Source organism: Halichoerus grypus, chromosome 3, assembly GCF_964656455.1.
Source record: "Halichoerus grypus chromosome 3, mHalGry1.hap1.1, whole genome shotgun sequence".
Taxonomy (NCBI): Eukaryota; Metazoa; Chordata; class Mammalia; order Carnivora; family Phocidae; genus Halichoerus; species Halichoerus grypus.
The window spans coordinates 145,973,916-145,986,331 of record NC_135714.1 but is presented as its reverse complement, the minus strand read 5'-3'; the positions used below and the strand labels follow the sequence as shown (position 1 = coordinate 145,986,331).

The following is a 12,416-nucleotide window of genomic DNA, read 5'->3' as shown; positions in this document are numbered from 1 at the left end:
CCCAGCATCACTTAATGTCTATGCTTTCCTTCTGCCACTGATTTATAAAGCTACCTTTATATATTAATATAAATACCTATATAATTAATATGAATCAATATTAATATAAATATTAATATAAATACCTATATATTAAATTCTTATACAAACTAGAGAATGACTCTATAATATACGTGCATCAAGCTCTCTTCTGTTCCATTACTCCATCTGTTCTGCCACTACCTCATTGTATTAGTAATTGTGGATTTAGAATATATTTAAATTTTTGATAGAGTTTTTCCCTCATTTCCTTTTTACTCTTCTTTTTACATTGTTTTCCTTAGTTGCTTGCTCTCTTTTTCTTTACCAGATACATTCCTGGGTAACTTTTGTCTCTCTCTCTCTCTTTTATTTTCTTTTTAAATTCTATTGGGGGGCGCCTGGGTGGTTCAGTCAGTTAGGCATCTGACTCTGGATTTCAGCTCAGATCGTGGACTCAGGGTTGTGAGATCAAGCTTTGCATTAGGCTCCTCACTCAGTGGGGAGTCTGCTTCTCTCTCTCTCTCTCTCTCTCTCTCCTTCCCCCCCCCACCCTGCACTCTCTCTCCCTTTCTCTCAAATCAAGAAATAAATCTTTAAAAAAATTCTGTTGGAATTTTTATCAATATTACCTTAAACCTACAAATTAATTTATTCAGGAGCATGTTAAGTATCTACATTTATTCATTATTTCTTTTATATCTCTTACACAATTTTGATCATTTTAAGGTCATACTATTATTTGTATACATATATATACATACATACATTTATTTCTTGTATTATATGTATTATACATACATATATTTCTTGTAAAGATTATTTGTTAATAGTACCTAATTCTGTTTCTGTTTTAAAAGGGTTTTTTTCTTTTCCTAACAGAATATTGCTGATATTTGGAGAAATCGGTGGTTTTTGCTTATACAGTGCTTATTCTACCAATTCTTAGTTAATTTTTTGGATTTTTAGTGCACAGCTGTATCAGTGGCAAGTAGTCATGATATATCTCATAATAGTAATTCCTACAGTTTATTGTTTATTGTATGCTAGGCACGTTATAACCACTGCACGTATTTTGCTTTGCTTAATCTTTACAACTTTATAAAGCAGATAGAAAGGATAAAACAATTAGGTGATGTTATAATTCCAGTAAGTATGGAACAGGGATTTGAACCTGGGGCTGCCCAGTATTGAAGTCTTTATTCTTATGCACTCACCTTAATTTCCCTTGCTTTCTTCGAGCTGTACCTTATATTGTTTTACTTTTATTACATTGGGAGAACTTCTAGGATAACATGAAACAATAATACGGATATTTTGTTCCTGTTTTTAATGGAAATACTTTAGTCATATTTCTGTTATGTATGTTAAAATAATAAGGAATATAATTATATCTCTAGGATTTATAGTTTTTACCAAAGGTATGTTTTGGAGTTTGGTCAAATGTCTTGTGTGTTTCTTCTTAATTCACCAATTGAAGTAACATATAGGGAAATTCTCTTCTTACGAGATTCCTAATGAAAAAGAACCACTTAGCTCTAAGAGAATGAGTGAAAGAGACAACTCCAAAAGTTAGGATAGGCCTAAGGATTGTTTAATAATTCCTTTTTGTTTTCTATTGAAAGTATTTTAGGTAATAACTGTTTTCTGCTTTGTTCATCCTCTGTTAGTTACATTTTCCTCATAAGTTTTAAAAGTCTAGCAGTGGAGAAATCTCATCTTATTCCCCCTTTTTCTTTCCTGACATAACATGGACAAGGTTTAAGTGTGAAACAGTAACAAAGCCCAGGGCCAGATGGCTTCCCAGGGGAATTCTACCAAACATTTCAAGAAGAATTAATACCTATCCTTCTGAAACTGTTCCAAAAAATAGAAATGGAAGGAAAACTTCCAAACTCATTTTATGAGGCCAGCATTACCTTGATCCCAAAACCAGACAAAGACCCCATCAAAAAGGAGAATTACAGACCAATATCCCTGATGAACATGGATGCAAAAATTCTCACCAAAATACTAGCCAATAGGATCCAACAGTACATTAAAAGGATTATTCACCACGACCAAGTCGGATTTATCCCTGGGCTACAAGGTTGGTTCAACATCCGCAAATCAATCAACGTGATACAATACATTAACAAAAGAAAAAACAAGAATCACATGATCCTCTCAATAGATGCAGAAAAAGCATTTGACAAAGTACAGCATCCTTTCTTGATCAAAACTCTTCAGAGTATAGGGATAGAGGGTACATACCTCAATATCATAAAAGCCATCTATGAAAAACCTACAGCGAATATCATTCTCAATGGGGAAAAACTGAGAGCTTTCCCCCTAAGGTCAGGAACGCGGCAGGGATGTCCACTATCACCACTGCTATTCAACATAGTATTGGAAGTCCTAGCCACAGCAATCAGACAACAAAAAGAAATCAAAGGCATCCAAATTGGCAAAGAAGAAGTCAAACTCTCACTCTTTGCAGATGATATGATACTTTATGTGGAAAATCCCAAAGACTCCACCCCAAAACTGCTAGAACTCATACAGGAATTCAGTCAAGTGGCAGGATATAAAATCAATGCACAGAAGTCAGTGGCATTCCTATACACCAACAACAAGTCAGAAGAAAGAGAAATTAAGGAGTCGATCCCATTTACAATTGCACCCAAAACCATAAGATACCTAGGAATAAATCTAACCAAAGAGGCAAAGGATCTGTACTCAGAAAACTATAAAATACTCATGAAAGAAATTGAGGAAGACACAAAGAAATGGAAAAACGTTCCATGCTCATGGATTGGAAGAACAAATATTGTGAAGATGTCAATCCTACCTAGAGCAATCTACACATTCAATGCAATCCCCATCAAAATACCATCCACTTTCTTCAAAGAAATGGAACAAATAATCCTAAAATTTGTATGGAACCAGAAAAGACCCCGCATAGCCAGAGGAATGTTGAAAAAGAAAAGCAAAGCTGGCGGCATCACAATTCCAGACTTCCAGCTCTACTACAAAGCTGTCATCATCAAGACAGTATGGTACTGGCACAAAAACAGGCACATAGATCAATGGAACAGAATAGAGAGCCCAGAAATGGACCCTCAACTCTATGGTCAACTAATCTTCGACAAAGCAGGAAAGAATGTCCAATGGAAAAAAGACAGTCTCTTCAACAAATGGTGTTGGGAAAATTGGACAGCCACATGCAGAAGAATGAAACTGGACCATTTCCTTACACCACACACAAAAATAGACTCCAAATGGTTGAAAGACCTCAATGTGAAACAGGAGTCCATCAAAATCCTAAAGGAGAACACAGGCAGCAACCTCTTCGACCTCAGCCGCAGCAACTTCTTCCTAGAAACATCGCCAAAGGCAAGGGAAGCAAGGGCAAAAATGAACTATTGGGACTTCATCAAGATAAAAAGCTTTTGCAAAGCAAAGGAAACAGTCAACAAAACCAAAAGACAACTGACAGAATGGGAGAAGATATTTGCAAATGACATATCAGATAAAGGGCTAGTATCCAAAATCTATAAAGAACTCATCAAACTCAACACCAAAAGAACAAATAATCCAATCAAGAAATGGGCAGAAGACATGAACAGACATTTCTCCAAAGAAGACATCCAAATGGCCAACAGACACATGAAAAAGTGTTCAATATCGCTCGGCATCAGGGAAATCCAAATCAAAACCTCAATGAGATACCACCTCACACCAGTCAGAATGGCTAAAATTAACAAGTCAGGAAATGACAGATGTTGGCGGGGATGCGGAGAAAGGGGAACCCTCCTACACTGTTGGTGGGAATGCAAGCTGGTGCAGCCACTCTGGAAAACAGTATGGAGGTTCCTCAAAAAGTTGAAAATAGAGCTACCATATGATCCAGCAATTGCACTACTGGGTATTTACCCCAAAGATACAAAAGTAGGGACCCGAAAGGCTACGTGCACCCCGATGTTTATAGCAGCAATGTCCACAATAGCCAAACTGTGGAAAGAGCCAAGATGTCCATCAACAGATGAATGGATAAAGAAGATGTGGTATATATATACAATGGAATATTATGCAGCCATCAAAAGGAATAAGATCTTGCCATTTGCAACGACGTGGATGGAACTGGAGGGTATTATGCTGAGCGAAATAAGTCAAACAGAGAAAGACATGTATCATATGACCTCACTGATATGAGGAATTCTTAATCTCAGGAAACAAACTGAGGGTTGCTGGAGTGGGGGGTGGGGTGGGAGGGATGGGGTGACTGGGTGATGGACACTGGGGAGGGTATGTGTTCTGGTAAGCGCTGTGAATTGTGCAGGACTGTTGAATCTCAGATCTGTACCTCTGAAACAAATAATGCAATATATGTTAAGAAAGAAAAAAAGAAGAAGAAGAATGTAGCAGGAGGGGAAGAATGAAGGGGGGGAAATCGGAGGGGGAGAAGAACCATGAGAGACGATGGACTCTGAAAAACAAACTGAGGGTTCTAGAGGGGAGGGGGTTGGGAGGATGGGTTAGCCTGGTGATGGGTATTGAGGAGGGCACGTTCTGCATGGAGCACTGGGTGTTATGCACAAACAATGAATCATGGAACACTATATCTAAAACTAATGATGTAATGTATGGGGATTAACATAACAATAAAAAAATTTAAAAAAAAAAAAAATTCAACATTTGAGTGGCAAAAAAAAAAAAAAAAAGAAAAAAAAAAAAAAAGAAATAACACAGACACTGTGTTATGAAATAAAGTTAAAATCAAAAAAAAAAAAAAAAAAAGTGTGAAACAGTAACTGTGGTAATGTATTTCATCTTCCCCAAGAGTGTCTAGAAATTATCTCCTGGCCCATTGACCAAAATTTACCTGGCTTTAGATTGCTATATTTTTTAAATGTTTTAAACCCAGTGTTCCTTAATTCCCTCTTTTTTTCCCCCTTATTTCAGATGTAGTAGCATGAATAGGGCAAGAGTATGAGACAATTACAGTGCTAACTACTCGGCTCTTCCTCGAGAAAGTTTTAGCAACCAAATTTGTCAGAAGTAGAAATAATTCATCTTCATAGTCAGAACCAATGATTTCTTCTGTTACTCAAGTCCCTTTAGGCTTACCTTAAAAAAGGGGGCATGTGCCCCTTTGAATCAGATATTTTGTATCCTTTGGCTAAATACCTAGTAGTGCAATTGCTGGATCATAGGATAGCTCTATTTTTAATGTCTTGAGGAACCTCCATACTGTTTTCCAGAGTGGCTGCATGAGCTTGCATTCCCACCAACAGTGTAGGAGAGTTCCCCTTTCTCCTCATCCTTGCCAACATCTGTTGTTTCCTGAGTGGTTAATTTTAGCCATTCTCACTGGTGTGAGGTGGTATCTTACTGTGGTTTTGATTTTTATTTCCCTGATGCCAAGTGATGTTGAACATTTTTTCATGTGTCTGTTAGCCATTTGTATGTCTCCTTTGGAGAAGTGTCTGTTTATGTCTTCTGCCCATTTCTTGACTGGATTATTTGGGTTTTTTTGGATGTTGAGTTTGATAAGTTCTTTATAGATCTTGGATACCAGCCCTTTAAGGACCACATATCTTTCATTGGATTATCAAGAGTATCTTTAACTAACAAATGGTAAAAATCACTGCCTTAATTATTCTGATTCTTTGGCATGTAGGACCCATTTTATAAAATTTTCTCTTTGACATACTTCAGTGTAAAAATTATAGTACAACATAGGATTTTAATATGAAGAAAAATTTTCATGTGTGGTGTTAGAGTTTTTTCCCCCAAATAATATAGTATTGCCTTTCTCAGTTGGCATATATACTCATATTCTGAGTGAAACGTAAGGAAGATAGCTTTTTAAGAGTAGCAATGCATTTAATAATTAAAATTAAATGAAAAACAGAATTAGGGAAATTATGTATTGATTTGCTGAGAGGCTATTTTTGAGTATGAGGAATTCCTTTTTCATTGTGTTTATCTCTTTTCTTGTCTATTTCATTTTTGTTTCTTTGTCCTGTTCTTTGGCTCTGCCATAAAGTTCTATAGGGCTTCCTTCAGGGTGGAGAACTACTTCCCCCTTCTCGCCATCCTGGAGTGTTATTATTTGTAGACATTCTTATAAATACATTATAGCAGTACTAGTTCATAAAAATTATTCAGAAAAAATACTTTTATATTTTTCGTTCTTCAGAGATAAGGTTTTGAGAGGTTAAATGTGAATTTGATAAAATTTAACCATGTTGTATCTTTAAGCTATATAAAATTATGTGTGAAATTACTCCATATTCAAAATATGGAATCAGGCCATTTAATATTTTCCTAACATATATAAAATCTTTAAATCATTCAGCATATAGAGGTGAAATAGTGTTTGTATTTATGCTTCAAAAATAGGTAAACCAATAGTTTCATGTGTTTATAAACCTGGCCTCACTATTTGGTGAAATTTTGCCTTTTGTCATTTGGTGGCACTGCTGATTAATTTTTTCAGCAAATTTAAACAGATACAATTGACAGATTTTAAAAAAGGCAACTTTACAGTGATAATTAAAAACCTGTGGTGTTATAAGCAATGTAGAAAAGTCTTGAATTTATGAACTTAGTGAGAAAATGGCTGGGAAAAATAGCTCCTAAAGCAGTTTATTTTTTTAACTTGACTAATGAAACTTTCAGGTCAGTGTTTTACTTCTGTTACAATTTTTTTTCAACTTTGGATTTTGAAAAACTGTGCTTAGAATGATGTAACTAGGTGATCAATTTTAACAAAACTGTTTCTTTTTTTTGAGGCTTTAGTGTTTTTATCTTCTGTGAAACTTTGTTTTCTTAGTTTCATTTTTATGTCTTTTGTCATACTGGATGAACTTTCTGAATTACCTCAGTCTAGTGTTTTCTCTTTTGGCAATTTAAAAATAAGTTATTTTCTATCTCAAGATCTGGTTAACACTGAATAACCTTGACATTCAGGTTATGAATAATATATTCATGATGTTTATGTAGAAGGCCCAGCTCCTATTGTACTAATCAGTTCATGGCGTGTGTTACCTGGGCTTATGATGTTCCAACACCTCAGTAGTTACTCTGAATTACCTTTATATTTTTGTTAACTGACATAGTTTTGTTATTAAGTAATTGGAAGACTTAGTAGGGCAGTCTGTTTGTTCTTTGGTTTAGATTTCATTATGTCTGACTTTCTCTGTGTGTTTATTATTTCAGATTCTTATGATCTGTTTAGTTGACCCATGGGAGAGACTAGTATATGTTTGATTATGGAATATAAGCATTTACTGAAGTCTGCTGAAGGTCGTTATCATCAAGGTGCCATTAACTTTGTCTTACACATTGAATCAGATTATCTTAGATAATAAACTATATACCAGTCATTAGCCATATATATGGCAGCCAGATTTTGATACAGTACAAAGCAAATTCTTAATAGTAATAAGTGACATTTTCTTCATTAAAAATGTCTTCTCTTGATTAAAAGAAGTGTTTCTATAGATTCAAAGATGAATAGTATGAAGAGAATTTAGTAGAGATTTTCCATGTTTTAGCATAATCCCTACTGTACTGAATTTGATTATCTTTGGTCTAACTCATAGCACTTTATCAGTAAACAGATTTTTGTCTCTGTTACTTTAGGTTTCTCTTAAGGTTGAGATTAATATAGAAATATCTCTATTTCATATACTTTACAATTTAATAATATAAGGTCAAGATAAAGGATTTTCAATTCCCTTATGTGACTTTTGCCATTCTTTAATAAAGATAAATCTGCTAAGTATTCCCTAGAGGTTGTTAAATTTTTCTTAGGCCATATATCTGCACTTTCAGAGAGTTATGCCAGCGGTTTGTTTAAATTGTGTATGAATTATGTGTTCTTGTGTATAAGCATTAAAAAGAAGTATAAAAGAAATGTAATAAATTGAAGCATTCAGATATAGGTGACTTTTTTCTTTGGTTAAGAGTTTCCTTACGGTTCCTATTAGAAGCAACTGCCCAGTAATTTTGGAAATGACTTTGAGATCATCTTCATAAGCATAAATAAAAATTATTTATGTCACAGGCCGAGAAAGGCAGTGGTGTTATTCTTTAGCAAAATTGGTTAAATTCACATTATCTCTCCTGTTTATTTATACAATTAAATTCTCTTTTGATCATTCTTTAAAAGTCTTAGGTTTTTTTTAATTTATAATGCCAAGTCTTTGTCTGCTTTCTATTGACTTTTGTGTCATAAAACCTTATGCGATGCAAAAGCTTTAAATTCTGATTATGCACAGATGGGAGGTTTTTGTTTTTATTCTGCATTCTAGAGATTAGAAACTGGCTTTGAGCAAAGCCAGTTTCTTCATTTTGTCAGGGTCTAATATCAGACTTTTAGTATTTAAGCCAAATAACTTTATTTAATAGAAACTAAATAAATGTTTGCTGAACTGTAATTACTACCATTTATTAGGAACACAGCTGTCACTTTACATAAGTTATCACAATGAATCCCTACAGTAAGGAGACAATGAGTACAGTATTCCCAATTTAAAGAGAAAAAGTTTGAAGTTCAGAGAGAATAAGAAACAATGAAAAATCACAGGACTAGTAGATGAGAGTTTGGTGATTTAAGTGTAGAACTGTCCTATTTGAACTGTATTTTATGACCTCCTTAAACAATGAATGGCTGTTCAAACTGGCTGCCTTACAAAGGCCACTCTCATCATCTCCCCTCCTGGCTTTACACAGTTCTTTCTCTCATTTTATTTTGTTTGTTTTTCCCCAGACCATTTAGCACACATCTATCTACTTTTACTTCTCTGTAACATACTGATTGATTTATGTTTCCCTTTCTCTTATAGTTTGTAATCCTTTGAGAGAAAGCATTGTATGATCCATTTTGTTTTGTTTTTGTCTTTTGTTTGTTTGAAAATTATTGCAGTTAGTTCTGGTCTACAATATATTGGGTTTTTTTCACCCAACTTCACTGAGATATAATTGTCAAATAACATTGTGTAAGTATAACATATACAATATGATGATTGATATATGTATGTATTGTGAAATGATTACCACAATAAGTCTAGTTAATACATCTACCACCTCACATAATTACCATGTATCATTCAATTTGGATATCCGTTATTTAGCACTGTGCTCAGCACTTAAAACATCTTTGAATATGTTGATTAATTCTTATCAAATATTGTATATTTGTTTTCTCACAAAAATCACATCAGATTAATTTATTAAAATAGCAGAAATCAGGGTGCCTGGGTGGCTCAGTTGGTTAAGCAACTGATTAATTTCGGCTCAGGTCATGATCTCAGAGTTGTAAGATGGAGCCCTGTGTCAGGTTCCACACTGGGCATGGAGCTTACTTAAGATTCTCTCTCTCTCCCTCTCCCTCTGCCCCTCCCTTTCTGCTCATACACATGCAAGCTGTCTCTCTCTCTCTAAAAAAAAAAAAAAAAATAGAAATCATATTCAAATCAATAGAAAAATGATTTTTTTTTTTTTTTAAGATTTTTATTTATTTATTTGACAGAGACACAGCAAGAGAGGGAACACAAGCAAGGGAAGTGGGAGAGGGAGAAGCAGCTTACCACTGAGCAGGGAGCCCGACGCAGGGCTCCATCCCAGGACCCTGGGATCATGACCTGAGCCGAAGGCAGATGCTTAACCACTGAGCCACCCAGGAGCCCCCAGAAATCATTTCTTTAAGTGAATTTAAACATTCACTTGATTATACAGTGGATAAATATATGTGGTTAGAGAAGTATTTATTGATTTAAATAAAATGATAGAATTTGTACATCCAAATTAATTTGTTTCCTTCAAAATAATCATCTAGAGAAATAACATACTTTTCTAAGAATGCTGCTATTTTTTCAGAACCAGTTGAAACTTGTTTTTATTTTCTCAGAATTTATGGTACCTTTTTTGAATATTCTGTAAGAAATAAGACCATCTTAAAGTTTCAAAATATTTCTATGTAATCTTTCAAGGAGGTAATACTCAGTTGTATTAGCTTTAGATTTTTTAAGTTATTTATAATAACATCTTAAATATCAGTATATTTTTTCAGTGGTGCTGAACTATGGATTAGAACAATGTTTCTTTTTTTTATATAAAGACTTAATTTTTTTTAGAGTAGTTTTAGCTTCACAGCAAAATTGAGAGAGGAAGATACAGAGATTTCTTATACATCCCCTGCCCCCACACATATAATAGCCTCTCCCATTAATCAGCATCCTTCACCAGAGAAGTACATTGTTACAATTAATGAACCTATATTTACATATCATCGTTCAAAGTCTATAATTTATATTATAGTTCAGTCTTGGTGCTGTACATTCTGTAGGTTTGGACAAATGTATAATGACATGTATCATCATTATAATATCATACAGAGTATTTTCACTGTCCTAAAAATTCTCTGTGCTCTGCCTATTCATTCTTCCTACCACTCCTCTGCCAACCTCTGACAACCACTGATCTTTTTATTGTTCTTTTCTTTAAGATTTTATTTATTTATTTGAAAGAGAAGGAGCGAGAATGCATGCACAAGCAGGGGTAGGGGCAGAAGGAGAGGGAGAAACAGACTCCTCGCTGAGCGTGGAGCCTGACATGGGGGCTCAATCCCAGGACTCTGAGATCATGACCTAAGCTGAAGTTAGATGCTTAACCAACTGAGCTACCCAGCTGCCCCCACTGATCTTTTTATTGTCTCCATAGTTTTACCTATTCCAGAATGTCATGTGGTTGAAATCATACAGTATGTAGCCTTTTCAGATTGACTTCTTTTGTTTAGTAATATGCATTTAAGGTTCCTCTATGACATTGCATGGCTTGATAGCTCATTTCTTTTTAGCATTGAATAATATTCCATATATGTACCAGTTTTTTTCTTCATCTATTTAGTTATTGAAGGACATCTTGGTTGCTTCCAAGTTTTGGTAATTATGAATAAAACTGCTGTAAACATCTGTGTACAGGTTTTTATGTGAACATAGGTTTTCAACTCCTTTGGGTAAATACCAAGGAGTGTGATTGTTGGGTCACATGGTAAAAGTATGTTTAGTTTTGTAAGAAACTGTCAAATTGTCTTCCAAACCATGGTACCATTTGAATTACCATTAGAAATGAATGAGAATTCTTGTTGCTCCACATCCTCAGCAGCATTTGGTGCTTCAGTGGTTTGGATTTTAGTCATTGTAGTAGATATGTAGTAGTATCACATTATTTTAATTTGCAGTTCCCAAATGACATATGATGTGGAGCATCTTTTCATATGCCTATTTGCTGTTCATATATGTCTTTGGTGAGGTGTCTGTTCAGATCTTTAGTACATTCTTTTAATTGGGTGGTTTGTTTTTTTATTGTTAAGTTTTAAGAGCTCTTTGTGTATTTTGGTTAACGGTACTTTAAATCTTTATGTCTTTTGCAAATATTTTCTCCAAGTCTGTGGCTTGTCTTATTCTCTTGATAGTGTCTTTCACATAACAAAAGTTTTGAATTTTAGTGAATTCCAACTTATTAATTCTGTCTTTCATGATTGTACCTTTAGTGTTGTATCCAAAAAGTCTTGCTAAACCCAAAATCATTTGAGTTTTCTCCTATGTTACCTTCTGGGACTTTTATAGTTTTGCATTTTACATTTAGGTCTATAATGAATTTTGAGTTAATTTTTGTGAAGGCTATAAAGTCTCTGTTTAGATCCCCCCCCTCCCCCGTTTTTTGTTTTTTGTTTTTTTTGGCCTGGGATGTCCCGATGTTCCAGCACCATTTGTTGTAAAGACTATTCTTTCTCCATTGAGTTGCCTTTGCTCCTTTGATAAAGATCATTTGACTATATTTGTGTGGGTCTATTTCTGAGCTATATTCTGTTCCTTTGATCTATTTGTCTATTCTTTCACCAGTGCCACACTGTCTTGATTACTGTAGCTTTATAGTAAGACTTGAAGAAGTTGGGTAGAATCATTCCTTGAACTTTGTTCTTCAGTTTTGTGTTCGTTACTGCCATCTTCTTTTGAACAACATGGATATTAAAATATCCATGAGAGACCCATGGAGAGAGTCCCAACTCTCTTCCATGAGAGTCCAGAAGACTAGGTATTAGATATTATAGTTGTATTGCTAACTTATATTTACAAGATTTTCAGTAAATGTTGTATTTGAAATGTATACTCACCAGAAATTTTTGTTTACTGGTTTGAAGGAGAGAGAAAAGTAGTGAGCAGACTGCTGCCATGTTACTATGAGCATACCTGTAAATGCCATTTCTTTATATTTATTAATGGTTTAGTATCTTATTTCATATTGTTTAGAGTCTAAATGGTAAGATAAAAATGAGCAAATATCAGGCAGCATGATGCCCCCAGCTCTGTTTTTCTTTTTCAACATTTCCTTGGCGATTTGGG

General features: G+C 34.5%; 1 protein-coding gene across 9 annotated transcripts in view; it reads left to right on the top strand.

The window, feature by feature from the left end:
• LOC118519942 (serine/threonine-protein kinase Nek1) overlaps positions 1-12,416 on the top strand; it is a 230,519-nt gene that overhangs the window by 126,154 nt on the left and 91,949 nt on the right. The gene's annotated exons all lie outside the window — the stretch shown is intronic.